The 14,180-nt window shown below is 45.2% G+C and overlaps 1 protein-coding gene across 1 annotated transcript in view; it reads right to left on the reverse strand.

Moving 5' to 3' along the window:
* LOC124545951 (cytochrome P450 4C1-like) overlaps window positions 1-14,180 on the reverse strand; it is a 192,425-nt gene that overhangs the window by 105,727 nt on the left and 72,518 nt on the right. The gene's annotated exons all lie outside the window — the stretch shown is intronic.

Here is a 14,180-nt window from a genome sequence, read left to right on the forward strand (position 1 = left end):
ACGCCACTTGCACGCTTAGAGTAGCAGATTGACGGTGACCGACTTTAAACAGAACTTTGATTAATTTCCACATACATTTATTAAAATAATAACCAGCATAAAAATTACTTAACTTGGTTCTGGATGCTATTTACAACTGACAATCTGAAGTTCCTTTGGTCTTCGTACATTAATCTTATTCTCACATATCTCTGATACTTGACAAAGTGTCTATACATTTCTCTTCATGGTTATGTACAGGAATATGGTAATCTTATTAGGCGCAGACTGAAACTTGACTATAGACTGGTACAGACAAATGCAGAATAAAGCAGACTAATACAGACTGACTAATCGGAGGTCTGTACACTCGTTATAATACCTCGCGCATTCAGGTATCACTGCGCGAGTGTGATCCGCGAGGAGAAAAGGTTCTACGTTAGCAGCAATGTCATTGGCTGCGTTACATATTAATACGCGGATCGGCGGAAGCAGAATTTGGTCCGTCTCTAAGGCAGCGCCATCTCGTAGTGCAGAGACGGACGAGCGCTGCGCCTGCGCTGTTGTGCTTAGCGGGGCGCGCTCTAGTGGGAAAGTTGTGTACGCTGACTATGCGGAACTATGTACACAACAGGGTCACTCCAAAAGAAATGCACGCAATTTTTGTAAAAATACAGTTTTCATTCTGCATGTGTGAAAGTTTTACAGTGTGTAGATACATCCTTCCTTGTGTTCAAACTTAGTTCAACCTGTTCCCATGAGTGACACCACACAGCATGTCTTCAAGATGGCTGCTACACTTGCCGTTCGTCAGAAGCAATGTGCTGTCATAGAATTCCTGTGCTGTGAAAATGAGACAGTGGGAAACATCCACAAGAGGTTGAGAAAGGTGTTTGGAGATGCCGCTGTCGATCGCAGTACAGTTAGTCGGTGGGCAAGCAGGTTACGCGATGACAGGAGGCACAGCAATATTGAGGATTGTCCTCGCAGCAGCAGGCCTCGTACTGCACACACTCCAGACAATGTGCAGAGAGTTAACCAATTGGTGACTGCTGACAGACGCATCACAGTGAACGAATTGTCATGCTACATTGGGGTAGGGGAAGGAACTGTTTGCGGAATACTGAAAGTGTTCGTGTTGCCGTTAAAAAAGGTTTGCCGCGCGGGATTAGCTGAGTGGTCTAGGGCGCTGCAGTCATGGACTGTGTGGCTGGTCCCGGCGGAGGTTCGAGTCCTCCCTCGGGCATGGGTGTGTGTGTTTGTCCTTAGGATAATTTAGGTTAAGTAGTGTGTAAGCTTAGGGACTGATGACCTTAGCAGTTAAGTCCCATAACATTTAAAAAAAAGAAAAGATTTGTGCCAGGTAGGTTCCCAGGATGTTGACAGTGGCTCACAAAGAAACAAGAAAAACGGTATGCAGCGAACTAATGGAAAAGTACGAGAATGGTGGAGATGAATTTCTTGGAAGAATTGTGACAGGTGATGAAACATGTCTCCATCATTTTTCACCAGAGATGAAGAGGCAATCAATGGAGTGGCATCGTGCAAATTCACCCAAGAAAAAAAATTCAAAACAACACCTTCTGGAAAAGTTATGGCTACGGTGTTTTTCTGTTCCGAAGGACTCCTGCTTGTGGACATCATGATGCCAAGTGAAACCACCATAAATTCTGATGCATATGTGATGACACTGAAGAAACTTCAAGCTCGACTGAGTCGTGTTCGACCACATCGGCAAAAGCAGAATGTTTTGCTGTTGCACGACAGTGCACGGCCACATGTCAATCACAAAACCATGGAAGCGATCACAAAACCCGGATGGACAACAGTGAAACACCCGTCTTAGAGTCCTGACCTGGCTGCATGTGACTATCATCTCTTTGGGAAGCTGAAAGACTCTCTTTGTGGAACAAGGTTCGAAGATGACGACTCCCTTGTGCATGCTGCCAAACAGTGGCTCCAACAGGTTGGTCCAGAATTTTCCCGTTCGGGTATACAGGCGCTGGTTCCAAGATGGCGTAAGGCAGTTGAGAGTGATGGAAATTGGGTGGAGAAATGATAATATTGTTGCTAAACGATGTATGTACACACTGTAAAACTTTCAAACATGTAGAATAAAATATGGATTTTAAAAAATAGTGTGCATTTCTTTTGAAGTGACCCTCATGTAAATCTCGGGCGATGTGGAAAAATGTTTACTGTGCGATGGAATTAAAGCTAGATGTGGGGGATAATCTTAATATACTAATTTGATTGAAAGTAATTATGGTAGATTTACGAGGCACCATGCAGTAATTCGACTCAAAGGGGACGCAGTACATGGCCATAGGTGTGTGCACTGTGATGGACATCACAGTTGTCTTACGAGAGGAGAACATCTGGAGGCCATCACTGTTTAAAGAAGATTTGATTTACTTTATGTACAAGTCAGTCGCTGTATTGCAATCGCACGAGACTGGCTTCATGCTTTTGGTAGTGCCAGGTCAGACATTCAAAAGAAATTGTTATCAACAGTGAAACAATTATTTAAAAGTTAGCCAGGGATTACAAGTCGCAGTGCATGCATTACTTACTTTCAGACTGTACACTGCAGGGTGTTATTCTAGTAACTCTTCATTTACCTTTATGTTTTGAGAAAGTATGGGCAACTAGGTTAACTTTTAGTGCAAATGGTTCAAATGGCTCTGAGCACTACGGGACTCAACATCTGAGGTCATCAGTCCCCTAGAACTTAGAACTACTTAAACCTAACTAACCTAAGGACATCACGCACATCCATGCCCGAGGCAGGATTCGAACCTGCGACCGTAGCGGTCGCGCGGTTCCAGACTGAAGCGCCTAGAACCGCTCGGCCACACTGGCCGGCTAACTTTTAGTTTCTTACATGCAGTGTAACATATTCGTTAACTTGAAGAATACTATGCGAAATAATAATGACGCAGGCTGGTTCAGTTCCCCTTCCGATGTCATTTTATGCAACCCCGCGTGCCACAACAGTGTTGTTGGTAAGTTCGCTCTGGAGATGTGAAGCACATTGCCAAAATGTCGCAGGAAGAGATGTGTGTTTTAGGCAGTCAGGTGAACATTTTGGCCACGTATAACCTGTGCGAACAATTACCTATTCGCATTATTGGGAATTTCGTGTATTAGGACCCTGTTTGGTGGACGTTTCACCTGAGCCAGAACTACTGTACATTGTCAAACAAGCGGTCGGGAAAGATGGACTGGAACATTCAGCAGTTCAGCGCTATCTCCAGGCCCATTAAGTAAAAGAAACGTTTAAGTGGGGAAGCTAGAAAGTCAGCAAAGAGAATTTCAGTGGCTGAAACTGGATACAGTACTGGGCAGTGAACTGAAATAAAAAGAAGGCAAGGATTGCTGGTCAGACGAATATAGGATAATATCAGCAGCAAATGCCCCACAGGTGGGGTGTACAAAAAAGGAGAAGGAGGAATTTGGAGATGACATGCAAAAGCAGCTAAATGGAGGTAATCAGATTATAATAGGGGACGTCAATGCACATGTTGGCACAGACAGGAAAGGATTCGAGGAGATAATGGGACCAGAGGGCTGGGGGAACCGAAATAGAGAAGGAAAATTGTTGCTGGAATTCTGCAAGAGGAATGGGCTGACGATCGCTAATTCCTGGTACAAGAAGAGAAGTAGCCACAAAATAACTTGGTACAGTGGAGACTGGTCCCAAACTTCAGTAATGGACTATGTACTAGTGGATAGGCAGATGATGAGCAGCCTCACAGATGTTAAGGTCATTCCATCTGAGGCCTTAGACAGTGACCATCGGCTGTTGGTAGCCACCCTGAGAGAGAAAAAAGATAGGAGGGCAACAGATATACAGGAGAAAAGGTTGAAGACATGCATGCTGAAAGAGGATGAACGGAGGACCCAGTACCAGACACTGATCAGGAAGAAGCTGCCAAAGGAAGATCAGAGAACAGTGGAAGAAGAATGGGGAGATTTTAAGAGGGCTCTAGTTGAGGCAGCTGAGACTGTGTGCGGAAGAACTAGCACAAAGAGGAGAAGTAAGGAAACCCCATGGTGGAACAACATATGTAAAGAGGCAGTACTTCGAAAGAACAAAGCCTTCAGAGAATGGTTCCAGACCCGAACAGAGGAAGCTAGGGTAAAATATAAGGAAAGCAAGAAAGCGGCAGAGAAGAAGAAGTGGATGGAAAAATGGACAAGAATGTTAGAAGAGGACAGTGAAGGGAACAAAAAAGTACTTTACACCATGGTAAGAAATAAGAGGAACGACAGAAGCGAGTGCCTGAGGATCATGGATAATAATGGAAGAGTTGTGGAGGAAATGCATGAGCTCAAAAAGATTTGGAAGGAGTACTTTGAAGATCTGTTGAATGCCGCCAAGCGGGTAACTAACAGCGTTGGAGAGCCTAAGGCAGCAGACGATTATAATAGTGGGGAAATTGATGATCTAACTTGGAATGAAGTGGAAGAAGCCATAAAGAGGATGAAAGGGGGCAAGGCACCAGGTTGGGACGAAGTAACAGTGGATATGATACGAGCAGCAGGAGAAGTAGGAACCCAGTGGCTATACAGAGTGCTGAGGGTGGTGTGGAAGGAGAACAGAATTCCTGAGGATTGGAAGAAAGGAATTATAGTCCCGATCTTCAAGAAAGGGGATAAAAGGAGATGTGAGAACTACAGAGGAATCACCCTGCTATGCCACTGTGGAAAAATCTATGAAAAGATCCTGGAGAAGAGAATAAGAAGCAGTATTGAAAGTAGACTGCAAGATGAGCAGTATGGTTCCAGACCGGGAAGATCAACAACGGACCTCATATTTGCGGTAAGGCAACTGCAGGAAAGGCACTATGAGTACGGGAAGGACTTAATCATGGCCTTTTTAGATATTGAGAAGGCGTATGACAGTATCTGTAGGGACAATCTCTGGGATGTGCTGAACGCAAAAGGGATAGATGAAGAGATAACACGAAAAGTCAGAAAAATGTATGAGGGAAGTGAGAGTTGTGTGAAAGTGGGGAGGGAACGTACTGCATGGTTCAAGCTGGAAAATGGGCTGCGACAGGGAAGTGCACTTTCGCCTTTATTGTTTATTATTGTTATGGATGAAATCCTACAGCAAGTATCAGATGCAATTGGAGATCATAAAATGAAAGCAGTGCTTTTGCCGATGACCTGATGTTATGGGGAAATTGCGAGAAGGAGGTGCAAGAGCAGTTAGATGTATGGGAGGCAACGGCAGCACAATATGGAATGCATTTCTCTGCAAAGAAAAGACAAATAATTGACACAACAAGGAAGAAGAATAGGCCAAATGTGGATATAACTTGTGGAGGGGAAAAACTACAAGTGGTAGAGAACTTCAAGTACCTGGGAAGCATGACTGAAAGTAAGGGGGGAAACGCAATGGAAATAAATGAAAGGTGCAGAAAAGCAGGGCAGTTCTACAAATGCATTAGGGGGCTTATTTGGAGCAAGGAGGTGCCACAGAAATCCAAGGGAATTATATGCCGAACCTAGTTTGTCCCCATATTGGCATACGGAAGTGAGACATGGGTAATGCACAAAAGCGACAAAAGTAGAATACAGGCTAGTGAAATGAAGTTCCAGAGGAGCAGGTTGAGTGTAACAAGACGAGACAGATTGCGAAATGTGTATGTGAGGGAAAGACTAAAGGAGGAACCAGTACAGGACAGGATAGAAAAATCAAGTCTGCAGTGGTATGGACACATGAAGAGAATGGATGAGGGAAGAATTCCAAAGAGGATGTTTGATCTGCAACTGGAGGGGAAGAGGCCCAGAGGAAGACCAAGAGACAGATGGGTGAAGGGAGTGAAGGAATGTGCGATGAGAAGAGGAGAGAACTGGACGAAGGTGGAAGAGGGGGAATGGTGGAAAGACAGAACACGATGGAGAGACTTGTGTTCCCGACAGGCCCAGCCAGTGGCTGGAAACTGTCCAAGATGATGATGATGATGATCAGCAGCAAAAATTGATGTAACAGGAGTAGGATTCGTCATAACTAGGAAGGTATGATTTTTTCTTGGACTGTTCAGTGATAGATTTACTCTCATACTACTCAACAGGAAATCAACGCCAATAACAACAGTTCTGTTATACATGTAGACGATTGAATCAGAAATTAAGACTTAGAGAAAGGATATTTAACGTGCAATTCAGTCGTAAAGGGAGATGAATATCTAATAAGCCTTGGTGGATTGGAGCGCAGTAGTAGAGGAAGGAACACAAGAGTTACGGGAAAATATGGACTTGGTAATGGGAATGAGAGAGGAGAAAAACTAAAAGAGATCTACAATAAATTTGAACTTTCAGTAGCGAATACACTGTTCAAAAATCACAAGAAAAGGAAGTATACGTCGAAAAGGGCTTGAGACACGGAGACCTTCCTGATGGGTCACATCACGTTGGGGCAGAGGTTCTGAAATCAGATACTTGATTCTAAGGCGCACCCAGGAGCAGATACAGATTCACATTACAGTTTAATAATGAAGAAGAATAGGCTGAAGTTTGAGAAAAAATCGTCCGGAAGGATCATCAAGGAAAAAAATGGGATACTGAAGTTCTGAGGAATTGTGAGGTGCATAGGAAGTTCTATGACGCTGTAGACACAGCGTTAACGGATACCGCAGTTGGTAGTTCAGTTAAAGGGGAATGGACATATCTAAAAATGGAAATTCCAACTCTGTAGTAAACTCGCGAGTCAAATAGAGCTACAACAAATGTACCGCAGAAACCTTGAATAACACAAGCAATTCTTCAGTTGGTCGATGAAAGAAAGAAATACAAAAATTCTCAGTGAATAACAGCAAGGTAAACCTCTAAGAAATGAGTTAAATAGCAAATACAGGAAAACCAAGGCGAAAAGACTACAGGAAAAATGTGAAGATATCGAAGAAAATGGTCGTCGGAAGACCCGATTTTTACAAAATCCAAATCAACATTCAGTGAAATGAAACGCAAAAGCGTCACACTATCGCTGCTAGAGAAATTACACTGTAAAACGTAAGGGAGAAAGCGGATAGGTGGCAAGAGTACACCGAAATCCTCTATAAGGGGAAGGAACTGTCTAATGCAGCAACGGCAGAAAAAAATAGGTGTCCATATGAAAGACATAAGGGACACCTTATTTGGGTGAGAGTTTAACAGAGCTTTGAAAGACATACGATCATACAGGGTGTTACAAAAAGGTACGGCCAAACTTTCAGGAAACATTCCTCACACACAAAGAAAAAAAATATGTTATTGGACATGTGTCCGGAAACGCTTACTTTCCATGTTAGAGCTCATTTTATTACTTCTCTTCAGATCACATTAATCGTGGAATGGAAACAAACAGCAACAGAATGTACCAGCTTGACTTCAAACACTTTGTTACAGGAAATGTTCAAACTGCCCTCCGTTAGCGAGGATACATGCATCCACCCTCCGTCGCATGGAATCCCTGATGCGCTGATGCAGCCCTGGAGAATGACCTATTGTATCACAGCCGTCCACAATACGAGCACGAAGAGTCTTTACATTTGGTACCGGGGCTGCGTAGACAAGAGCTTTCAAATGCCCCCATAAATGAAAGTCAAGATGGTTGAGATCAGGAGAGCGTGGAGGCCATGGAATTGGTCCGCCTCTACCAATCCATCGGTCACCGAATCTGTTGTTGAGAAGCGTACGAACACTTCGACTGAAATGTGCAGGAGCTCCATCGTGCATGAACCACATGTTGTGTCGTACTTGTAAAGGCACATGTTCTAGCAGCACAGGTAGAGTATTCCGTATGAAATCATGATAACGTGCTCCATTGAGCGTAGGTGGAAGAACATGGGGCCCAATAGAGACATCACCAAAAATGCCTGCCCAAACGTTCACAGAAAATCTGTGTTGATGACGTGATTGCACAATTGCGTGCGGATTCTCGTCAGCCCACACATGTTGATTGTGAAAATTTACAATTTGATCACGTTGGAAGGAAGCCTCATCCGTAAAGAGAACATTTGCACTGAAATGAGGATTGACACATTGTTGGATGAACCATTCGCAGAAGTGTACCCGTGGAGGCCAATCAGCTGCTAATAGTGCCTACACACGCTGTACATGGTACGGAAACAACTGGTTCTCCCGTAGCACTCTCCATACAGTGACGTGGTCAACGTTACCTTGTACAGCAGCAACTTCTCTGACGCTGACAATTGGGTTATCGTCGACTGCACGAAGAATTGCCTCGCCCAGCAGGTGTCCTCGTCGTTCTACGTCTTCCCCAGTCGCGAGCCATAGGCTGGAATGTTCCGTGCTCCCTAAGACGCCGATCAATTGCTTCGAACGTCTTCCTGTCGGGACACCTTCGTTCTGGAAATCGGTCTCGATACAAACGTACCGCGCCACGGCTATTGCCCCGTGCTAATCCATACATCAAATGGGCATCTGCCAATTCCGCATTTGTAAACATTGCACTGACTGCAAAACCACGTTCGTGATGAACACTAACCTGTTGATACTACGTACTGATGTGCTTCATGCTAGTACTGTAGAGCAATGAGTCGCATGTCAACACAAGCACCGAAATCAACATTACCTTCCTTCAATTGGGCCAACTGGCGGTGAATCGAGGAAGTACAGTACATACTGACGAAACTAAAATGAGCTCTAACATGGAAATTAAGCGTTTCCGGACACATGTCCATATAACATCTTTTCTTTATTTGTGTATGAGGAATGTTTCCTGAAAGTTTGGCCGTACCTTTTTGTAACAGCCTGTATAAGGCGAAAGACGTCGATAACACTCCTACGAATTTTCAAAAATCATTGAAGAATTTGCGACGAAATGACTCTTCGTTGGTTTGCATGTCTAGAGATATATCATCAGGCGTTAAGCAGAATGTTATCCACACAATCCCGAATACAGCAAGGGCAGATAACAGCGAGAACTATCGCAGAACCAGCTTACCGGCTCACGCATCCAAGGCGCCGGCGACACTAGCACACAGAAGAATGCAAAAGGGAACTGAAGATCTGTTAGACGGCGATCAGGTTGGCTTTAGGAAAGGTAAAGGCACCAGAGAGGCACTCCTGAAGTTGTGCTTGGTAATGGAAGCAAGACTGAAGTAATAATAATAAAAAAAAAGATACACCAAGAACGAAATTCTCGGATTAGAAAGCATGTAAAACAGGGCTGCAGTCTTCCGCCCGTCCTGTTCAATACTCAAATCTAATAACCAATTAAGGGGATAAAAGAAATATTCGGGAGAGGGATAAAAACTCTGGATGAAAAGATATCAGCTATATGAGGGTCTGCCTGCTTAAGAGTAATTCCTCGGAATTATTTATGTGGAAACTCTTAAAGCTTTTTAAATAAAGCAAACGCTATTAACATTCTACATCTTTATTCTTCATGTCTACATACACTGGTGTCCAAAAGTAAAGCAACAAACGGAAATTTTGCTATGTTGCGTTTATTTTGTCACCAAAACAGTATACACAGGTGATAGTAAAGTAGAAACGATGTAAAGAATACAGAACGTAAACAACAGCAACGTGCATAGCTGTAGACAAAAATGTTCTTCGTTTTTTCCAAGTTAACAGATTTGCACATACATTCTGAAAACTGGTTAATGTGCTCATTATGGGGTGCTACCATCTCTGGCAGCAATACAGGCATGACAACAACGGGGCATGCTGTGAATGGTGTAATCAATCTCATGCTACATCTACATCTACATGATTACTCTGCAATTCACATTGAAGTGCTTGGCAGAGGGTTCATCGAACCCCAATCATACTATCTCTCTACCATTCCACTCCCGAACAGCGCGCGGGAAAAACGAACACCTAAACCTTTCTGTTCGAGCTCTGATTTCTCTTATTTTATTTTGATGATCATTCCTACCTATGTAGGTTGGGCTCAACAAAATATTTTCGCATTCGGAAGAGAAAGTTGGTGACATAGATCTCGCCGCGACGAAAAATGTCTTTGCTGCAATGACTTCCATCCCAACTCGCGTATCGTATCTGCCACACTCTCTCCCCTATTACCTGATAATACAAAACGAGCTGCCCTTTTTTGCACCCTTTCGATGTCCTCCGTCAATCCCACCTGGTAAGGATCCCACACCGCGCAGCAATATTCTAACAGAGGACGAACGAGTGTAGTGTAAGCTGTCTCTTTAGTGGACTTGTTGCATCTTCTAAGTGTCCTGCCAATGAAACGCAACCTTTGGCTCGCCTTCCCCACAATATTATCTATGTGGTCTTTCCAACTGAAGTTGTTCGTACTGCTGAGGCAATAACGCCCATTCTTCCTGTGAAGCCGCTCGTAAGTCTTGGAGAGTGGTTGGTGGATGTTGAAGTGATGCAGCCCGTGTCCCTATTGCATCCCAGACATGCTCTAAGGAATTCAAATCGGGAGAGCGAGCAGGCCACACCATGTGTGCAGTATCTTCCATTTCCAAGAAAAGTCAACCACCTGTATTCTATGAATTTGAGCATTGTCGTCCATCAGAACGATGTCTGAGCCCACAGAACCTCGTAAAAACCGTGCATGAGGTCGCAAGATCTCGGCACAGCAGTTAAGCCTTGCCTGTTCACCCGTGCAATTTCTTGAAGAGGTGTTCATGCGGTTGACGTAATCCCTGCCCACACCATTAAGGATCCTCACCCATATCGGTCTCTTTCCAGAGTGTTTGGGTCCAGAAATCGAGTTCCACGTCCCCTACAGATGCGAACACGTCGAGGATCGCTCTCCAGACCACATCGGGACGCTGCTGTTAAAAGAATATCCGCCCACTGTTCGACTGTCCAGGCGGCATGTTGACGACTCCGCACTAGATACACTACTGGCCATTAAAATTGCTACACCAAGAAGAAATGCAGATGATAAACGGGTATTTGTTGGACAAATATATTATACTAGAACTCACATGTGCTTACATTTTCACGCAATTTGGGTGCATAGATCCTGAAAAATCTGTACCCAGAACAACCACCTCTGGCCGTAATAACGGCCTCGATACGCCTGGCCAATGAGTCAAACAGAGCTTGGATGGCCTGTACAGGTACAGCTGCCCATGCAGCTTCAACACGATACCACAGTTCATCGAGAGTAGTGACTGGCGTATTGTGACGAGCCACTTGCTCGGCCACCATTGACCAGACGTTTTCGATTGGTGAGAGATCTGGAGAATGTGCTGGCCAGGACAGCAGTCGAACATTTTCTGTATCCAGAAAGGCCCGTACAGAACCTGCAACATGCGGTCGTGCATTATCCTGCTGAAATGTAGGGTTTCGCAGGGATCGAATGAAGGGTAGAGCCACGGGTCGTAACACATCTGAAATGTAACGTCCACTGTTCAAAGTGCCGTCAATGCGAACAAGAGCTGACCGAGACGTGTAACCAATGGCACACCATACCATCACGCCGGGTGATACGCCAGTATGGCGATGACGAATACACGTTTCCAATGTGCGTTCACCGCGATGTCGCCAGACACGGATGCGCCCATCACGATGCTGTAAACATAACCTGGATTCATCCGAAAAAATGACGTTTTTCCATTCGTGCACCCAGGTTCGTCGTTGAGTACACCATCGCAGGCGCTCTGTCTGTGATGCAGCATCAAGGGTAACCGCATCCATGGTCTCCGAGCTGATAGTCCATGTTGCTGCAAACGTCATCGAACTGTTCGTGCAATTGGTTGTCTTGCAAACGTCTCGATCTGTTGACTCAGGGATCGACACATGGCTGCACGATCCGTTACAGGCATGCGGATAAGATGCCTGTCATCTCGACTGATAGTGATACGAGGCCGTTGGGATCCAGCACGGCGTTCCGTATTACCCTCCTGAACCCACCGATTCCATATTCTGCTAACAGTCATTGGACCTCGACCAACGCGAGCAGCAATGTCGCGATACGATAAACCGCAATCGCGATAGGCTACAATCCGACCTTTATCAAAGTCGGAAACGTGATGGTACCCATTTCTCCTCCTTACACGAGGCGTCACAACGACGTTTCACCAGGCAACGGCGGTCAACAGCTGTTTGTGTATGAGAAATCGGTTGGAAACTTTCGTCATGTCAGCACGTTGTAGGTGTCGCCACCGGCGGCAACCATGTGTGAATGCTCTGAAAAGCTAATCATTTGCGTGTCACAGCATCTTCTTCGTGTCGGTTAAATTTCGCGTCTGTAGCACGTCATCTTCGTGGTGTAGCAATTTTAATGGCCAGTAGTGTAGTTCCGTTTTGAGAAGACGCGTCAGAGATGCACATACAGCAGGTATCCGACAGTAAAGGCCACTCTGTCGAAACATTGTCCACTCCGTTTGCCTCGATACAACACGTCCAGGGGATGCTGCGAGGTCAGATGCCAGCAGCCGTGCAGTACTAAGGCGGTACCGTCGTTCCCATACAACCAAATAGCGGTCCTCTCTTTCTGATGTCACACGTGGTCGGCCCTGTCCTGGTCATCGCGATACAGTTCCGGTCTCTGTAAATTGTCGCCACATCCGAGAAAAAACAGCACGATTAACACTAAGCCATCGGGCCACATCAATTTGCGACTCCGCTGCAGAAAGTCTGGCAGGCGTCTTCTCTGTGCCATACAGCACCGTCTGTGACTGGGTACACAGCGACTGTGGATGTGGGACTACCCGGCAAATACTACCCCGCTTGACAGATGCGCTGACGTCATCGTTGGCACGGTTGTCCGTTGATCGAAGTGCCACCTTCAGTGCAGAACACGATCTTACGGACACGTGCTGACAGTTCGTACGGTTATATCGTGAATTAGACACAGCGCGCGGATATAGCTGTTTGTTGCTTTAATTTTGGACGCCAGTGTATTTCTCAGCATAGTCACCCAACGACGTACCGGTTTGTTGATATCACCACTGGAGAATGTTTGACTTTGTTGACGGAGCCACAACCTCACCTCTGTCTGTGCCGCTTCGTCAGTGTCCAAGTGAAGTCCTCGAAGGCGTTCTTTAAGTCTTGGAAACAGATGAAAATCGGATGGGGCCAAGTCGGGACTGTTTGGTGGAAGATCGGCCACAGTGAACCCAAGGTGTCGGATTGTTGCCCGTGTCGCTGCGCTCGTGTGTGGTCTGGCGGATGCGGCATGTGTGCACCAACTCTTCGAATCCGAAACTCGATTACAGCAGGCTGTTTCCCACGCAACGACACACAGTAGTCACGTGACACACCGCCATGGTACAATTTGGAATCCTCTCGTGGCAGAGGAGTGCAAAAATATAGACATGGTCAATAAATATTCAGAATGTTGATAACTTTTATTTAAAAGGTTTAAGAGTTTTCACATAAAAAATTTGGAGGCATTACTTTTCAGCACGCCCTCGTAAGTAGGCTGATGATGTTACTCTCAGTGAAACTGATAAATAATTACGGAATCTGACGATGTAATGAGCACACGCTATAGATTGAGAGTAAACTGGAGAAAGACAAAAAATGGCTCTGAGCACTATGGGACTTAACATCTATGGTCATCAGTCCCCAGAAAGACAAAAGTAACGAGAAATAGCAAAGTGAGATTCTACAACTACATGTACATCTACATCCATACTCCGCAAGCCACCTGACGGTGTGTGGCGGAGGGTACCTTGAGTACCTCTATCGGTTCTCCCTTCTATTCCAGTCTCGTATAGTTCGTGGAAAGAAGGATTGTCGGTATGCCTCTGTGTGGGCTCTAATCTCTCTGATTTTATCCTCATGGTCTCTTCGCGAGACATACGTAGAAGGGAGCAATATACTGCTTGATTCCTCGGTGAAGGTATGTTCTCGAAACTTCAACAAAAGCCCGTACCGAGCTACTGAGCGTCTCTCCTGCAGAGTCTACCACTGCAGTTTATCTATCATCTATTAGCGATAAACTTATCAAAATTGGGAACCACGAAGTGCCGGCCAGTGTGGCCTAGCGGTTCTAGGCGCTGCAGTCAGGAACCGCGCGACCGCTACTGTCGCAGGTTCGAATCCTGCCTCGGGCATGGACGTGTGTGATGTCCTTAGGTTAGTTAGGTTTACCAAGTTCTAAGTTCTAGGGGACTGATGACCTCAGCAGTTAAGTCCCATAGTGCTCAGAGCCATTTTTTTTTAACCACGAAGTAGACGAAGTTAAGTATTTATGCCACTTTGGAGGCAAAACTACGGACGAAGCAACGTGGACATAAGACTATCAC

This window comes from Schistocerca americana, chromosome 8 (genome assembly GCF_021461395.2).
Source record: "Schistocerca americana isolate TAMUIC-IGC-003095 chromosome 8, iqSchAmer2.1, whole genome shotgun sequence".
Lineage (NCBI taxonomy): Eukaryota > Metazoa > Arthropoda > Insecta > Orthoptera > Acrididae > Schistocerca > Schistocerca americana.